This window comes from Lonchura striata, chromosome W (genome assembly GCF_050655825.1).
Source record: "Lonchura striata isolate lonStrDom1 chromosome W, ASM5065582v1, whole genome shotgun sequence".
NCBI classification, from domain to species: domain Eukaryota; kingdom Metazoa; phylum Chordata; class Aves; order Passeriformes; family Estrildidae; genus Lonchura; species Lonchura striata.
The window spans coordinates 19,213,616-19,219,915 of NC_140743.1; the positions used below are offsets into that span (position 1 = coordinate 19,213,616).

The 6,300-nt window shown below is 40.4% G+C and overlaps 1 pseudogene; it reads left to right on the forward strand.

The window, feature by feature from the left end:
* The first annotated feature begins 3,445 nt into the window (after window positions 1-3,445).
* Window positions 3,446-4,715, forward strand: LOC146763133 (uncharacterized; annotated as a pseudogene).
* The last annotated feature ends 1,585 nt before the right edge of the window (window positions 4,716-6,300 follow it).

A 6,300-nucleotide genomic window follows, 5' to 3' on the forward strand; every position in this document is an offset into this window, starting at 1 on the left:
TTAATGCCAACACAGACCCTCTGACAGCAGCGGTTCCAAATTTAGCTGAATTAATAACATAAATTCAAGAAAAGAATCACTCAATCATGGCAACTATAGATGTCAAAGACATGGTTTTTTATGATACCTATACAGCCAGAAGATATGGACCGTTTTGCTTTCATGTGGGAAGGTCAGCAATACACTTTCACTAGGCTTCCCCAAGGTTACGAACACTCCCCCACTTTGGCCCGTCACACTTTAGCCCAAGAATTAGAAAAGATACCCAAACCTGACAATGTAGCTGTTTATCAATACATTGATGATATCCTTGTGGAAGGAGATGAAATAGAAGTAATGGGAGATACTCAACAAAAAATAATCTCCCATTTAGAAAGTCTTGATTTGCAAATTCCCTCAGAGAAAATTCGAAAGCCTTCTCAGGAAGTGAAGTTTTTGGGAATTTGGTGGAGAGGAGGTATGACATATATTCCACCTGATACCCTAACCTCTTTAGATCAGATCAAAATGCCTGGATCTAGAAAAGATCTCCACCAAGATCTAGGATTATTAGTGTTCTGGAGAAAAACATATTCCAGATTTTTCAATAATTGCCAGGACCCCTTAATGACTAGCTGAAGAAAGGGGTGAAATGGGATTGGACTCCTTCTCAGGAGGAAGCATTGCAGTTGCTGATTTTTGAAACAACAGCTCATCAAGCACTGGGCCCTATCTATCCTACAGATCTTTTCCAGGTGGAATGGGGATTTGCCTCCTTAGGGCTGTCAGTACACATATGGCAGCGGGGTCCTGAGGGTCCGACAAGGCCTGTTGGTTTTTATTCCCGTGGTTTCAGAGATGCAGAGAAACTATACGCTGTCTGAGAAAAGGGATTGTTTGTGGTCAGCTAATCTCTCATAGAAGTGGAAAAAATTGCACGACAACAGCAAATTGTATGGAGAGGCCCTTTCAAAGTTATTAAGACAGTCACTACTGGAACCCCCCCTCCTGATGGGGTGGCCCAGAGGGCCTCAGTTAGGAAGTGGTATGCTCAGATTGAATATTACTGTAACATCTTCTCAATAAGAGAAAGAGCTGCAAAAAATTTAGCAATACAAGAAACTGAGAGCTTGGGTAGCAGCCATGACAAACCCGCCTCTGTAATTAAAGTATCTCCTCCATTTTCCCCTGAACAATCAGCAAATTCTTGGTTCACTGATGCCTCTGCTAAACAAGAGAGAAAGTTGTAGAGATACAGGGCAGCAGCCCTCCACATTTCCTCTGGTGAATGAATTTTTACTGAGGGAGAAGGCAGTGCTCAGGTTTGGGAGCTGATAGCTGTTTGGAGTGTTTTCCAACGTGAGGTACAGCATACCTCTCTTGTCTGTATCTACACTGACACCTATGCTGTGTATAAAGGATGTACTGAGTGGCTTCCTTTTTGGCAGCAAAATGATTGGGAAGTTAACAGAATTCCAGTGTGTCACCAGGGAAATGTGTAAAACATGCATATCAGCCTGCAAGCAGTGTGGCAGACAACTAGAAAGACAGCCTCTAGAAGATGACCTTCTTCATTTAAGAAAGGGTAAAGGCTTATGGGACGCATGGCAGGTAGATTATATCGGTCCCTTCAGGAAGTCAGGTGGTAAACACTTTGTGCTGGTAGGTGTGTAGATTATATCTGGGTTGGTTTAGGTCAATGCTTTTAAAAGAGCTACAGGAGATAATACTGTTAAAGCATTGCAGAGATGGTTTGGAATTTTCCTAAAATCACAAGAAATTCAATCTGATAATGGATCTCACTTTACTGACAGGGTTGTACAAGATTGGGCAGAAAGTGAAGGGATTAAATGGACTTTTCACATCCCTTACTACCCCCAAGCTAATGGGATTGTAGAAAGGACCAATGCTCTTTTGAAATTACTTTTGAAACCACAGGAGGGAAATTGGGATGTTTGGTTATGGGAAGCTGTGAAAGGTGTGAATGATAGATGGGGGGTAAATGGGTGCCCCAAAATCACTGCTTTTTGCCTGACAGCTCCAAGCATAATTCCCTCACTACAGGGACCAGATGATTTCAAGAACCCAGCACATTACCCTGGACAACCTGTTTTGGTGGACCTCCCTTACTGTAGGGGAAGTACCACTAGTGCTAAAAACCCCTCTGAATAAATATGCATGGGTAGCCTCTGATGCTCTAGGGAAAGAGCATTGAATAAATACACGCTGGATAATTCCATCATTCTAACTTTTTTTTGCCTCTTGGTGGCAGGATTCTCTTGTGTTTACTTTTACAGAAGAACCCCGAGAGACATAAAGACCACATGAACCATGATAAAACTGGTCATGCTTTTCTGTATCCTACCACAACTCCATGGACAGAAACCAGCTGAGTGGTCATGGTCTGAAGCTACCATGAAGTACACTAATGTTCTAGGGTCATATCCCAGGGATCACCACCCAAACCTAGAGACTATAGTGCTGCATGTCTCTCAGATATACCATCCAAGTGAATGGGGATGGGATCGGAAAGATTGGATTAGAAACCTAACTAGAACAATTGGTGAAATAATTGTGGTAGCATGCAGAAAAGTGGAAAGATCTCATTATGAGAAAGCTTCCTCCATTACAAATGCTGGAAATTTTTTAGAACTAGATGGGAAAAACTATTCACACTTCCCTACAGCAGAACTGTGTCCTACAAAGAAGTGGGAGTGTGCCAAACAAATTCCCCTTGTTTTGTGTTGTCATCAGGAGTATGTTAGTAAGTACACTTTAGGCCCCAGAACAAACAATGTTGCAATTACAAAGGATTGTGAAAATGAATTAACTGATTGCTAGTATAGTTTTACTTTAGCCAAACCAACTTATGTGACATGCCATTGGCTAAATAACCTGACAGATCCGTTAGGTTTTAAAGGCCTGGTTTACAAATTTAAGATAAATGCTATAACAAAACCCACATTGACACATTGAGTACAGTAGTCACACCACAATGGGCGGAAGGGACTGAGAGCACCCTTAGTCAATATGATACTGAATGACCTTGGTCCCAGGCTTTTGTTCATTTTGCCAGATCCATGGGAAATATGAAGGATTTAAACCTATCAACTCTTATGCATGAAAATCAGATATACACTAGGCAGGAATAGGAAAAACAAAAAAAATCTGGCAGCTTCAAGGGATAGTTGTGGAAAAAATTAGTATAGGATGCCAAATGATTAACGGAACTACCCACAGAAAGGCAACCTTACTCAGTGTTTTGACAAATCAGACAAATAAGAATGAAGAAGTTTGTATGCACCCAAGCATAAAGGATTGTTGGTACAATCTTACATTAGCACAAACCGTAGAAGTAGTTTGCCTTTGGTTCAAAAATACTGAAGCACTTTCTTTCAAATTTAAAGTAAATTATATAGTTCAACCTGTTACAGTTAGTACCACCACTCCAGCCCAAACACTGGTTATGCTTAGCCCGAGAATTTTTTTAATTGGGCCATATATAATCAGGAAAACAGGTCAACAACAAATATTGTTCAATCCAGCACGGTCTCTTAAACAAATCAAACTGCTTATGCAAAATAATGTCTCAGAAATTCAGCCAGCTTGTTCACCTTTTTTTGCAAACTTCCTCTGAGGGTTGGACAAACTGGTTGCAAAAGCAGAACCCTTTTAAAGGACAGATGCTAAGAGACATAACCAGTGTTGTGGCAACAGGATTGGGAATTCTAAATAGTATTGATTCAGAAGTATTAATGAATAAATTGGCTGCCACAACTACAGATTTGACCAAATTACAACAACCACTGCAGTCATCATTATTGGCTTTGGGAAAACATCAGTGGTTGCTATCAAACATATTACCAAACTGGGAGGAAGCAAACGTAAATGATCACAAATTGGTAATTGATGCACTCAGTGCTACACAAAACAATATTTCTTTGGCTCTCAGATGTATCCAGGCACAATTGTGGATGCAGTCAGTTGCTGCCTCAATTATAAGAGAAGGTGAAGAAGACATTTTTCCTACTGAAATTCGGAAAATAATTTGGGACAGTGCCACTGATTTTGAAAGAGAATTCCAATCCTGGTGGAACTTAGTGAATTTTACTTACAACCTCATTACAAACACAGCCACAGCTTTTGTGTTAACCATGCATAATGCCTCAGTGCATTTGATATTTCGTATCATTGCATTAGGATTGAATCATGATGGAGCTATTCTCTATCCTTCCGAGCATAGAGAATGGGCCTGCCAAATTGGTGAGAAATGGCAAACTGTTAATTTAGAATCCTGTATTGTCTGAGAACAGCAAGGGTTCATCTGTGAAAGTAATGCAATTATAGCTCAAGACATTTTTCTAGACACAGAACAAAATATCTGTCATTTTGAAATTCATTCTAACGAGACTTCTGAAACGGTCTTTATATATATAGGCAATGGGTGTGCATGCTTTAGAACTGCTTGTGATGCTGTATTTGTGGATAATGTAGTAGTGAATACTAAAAATCATTCAAATTTTTGTGTTTGTAACTTTACTAAAATTTCAGGATGTGATTTTGCTTACAAAGCCCTGGTTACCTCCAATCATCTTTTACAATCCAATTACACACTAATTCACAAACTATTGCCTACCCCCATTGGGATGAACCTTACTTTGGTAAAGGAATTGTTGCTTCATCGGGTGTTGGGAAGGATGGATAAATATAATTGCCTGGCAGAAGATTCACAATAGTACAGCCAGGATGAAAACAATCCCCCCTACTGGCTGGACAATACCCTTACCTACAGATAAGTCCAAAAGTCAAATGGACTGTTCCATCTCAACCCCCAAAATGTATGGTTCATCCCACACCTGTAACCCTCCCCTGAAACATCAAGTGTCTGTAACCCCATTGGCCCAAAGTCTTGTTCCAGCCCACCTTGAAGCCCCCTGATAAGGGGTCTCCGAGGGGCCAGACGCCCTCTTGGAACTTCCCCTCTCTTGGATCTTACCCCTCTTAGAACTTCCACCCTCTCCTAGAGCATCCTCTCTACCCCTTGTCTCTTCCCTCCCCCGTCCCCTCAGGCCTTGCCACGTGCTGCGTCTGGCAGCTACAAGCAAGACCCTTCTCCATCCCTAATAAACCTTATATTCTAAGAGCAGCCTTCAGAGATCTCTCGTCTCCATTCATCTAAGCCATCCTGGAGCCCAGCGCTCCCTACAATCAGTATTTAATTGAAATTTTGGAAAAAATCAAGAAAAATAGACAAAAAACCCTGATAACTGTTCATCACAATGTGAAAGAAATACATAATGTTATGGAAAGGGTAAGAAAAGATGCCAAACACAGGTGGGGTGCTCTTTTTGGGAGGTCACCTACTGCCACAAGTATCCTGAACAAATTGCATCATCCCATCATTGTCCTTCTGATTTTAGTTTTGATTGTTTTTGTTTTATCAGCAATCTTATTCATTATGAATTGGAGAATGATTAAAAGGTTAACACAGTTGACGTCTATAATGAATGCACACAATTTGACCAATGTCCTCTCTCCTGTGGACATCCCCAAAGCTATTGAAACAAGGCGAGCTAATTATAGATTATAAATAGATTATAAAATTTGGATGTGTGTTTTGAAATAATATTTTGTAATCTTGAGAAAATTATTTTTTATATTTTGTGATTTGTTCAGATTATTTGAAAAAAATGTTTTCATTAATATTGATTGTATTTGTTTTGATTGATTCCTTTTTTTTTTCTGATTTTTCTTTTCCTTCTCTCTCTGACGTACTCTGTTTTTCAGAATATGCTACTGTCATGTTTTGACACTGGCACAATGCCAGCGCCCCCATGAAAATGCAACCTCTCAATTGAATGCTGTGAAATGTGATCGAGAACAGAGCAAAAGCCGGCCCAAGCTTAATAACAAGGGAAAAAACTTTATTAAGCTACTATTAATATACTACTTAAAAAGAAAAAAGAAAGGAAAAAAACACACAAAATTCAAAATGAAAACCTTCTAAAGCATTCCTCCCCCCACCACCCAACTCCAACAAACCACAGTGAGACACAACCTGGACCCCAATCAGGTTTTCACCCTCCAGACAATCAATACTCAGTCCATCGAGGGAAGAGGAGTCCCTACCGTGCCACAGAACTCCCCCAAGAAATACAGCTGCCACATCCTGTTTTTCCATGTCACTCATGGCACAGCCCGGAGAAATGTTTGCCTTGGTGACCCTCTCCATTCCATGCACGGTGCTCTCACCACAAATGCATGGATGGACAGACTGCTTTTAGGATTTTTTCCTTTCAAGGATGCTCTGCCAAGAGCGAA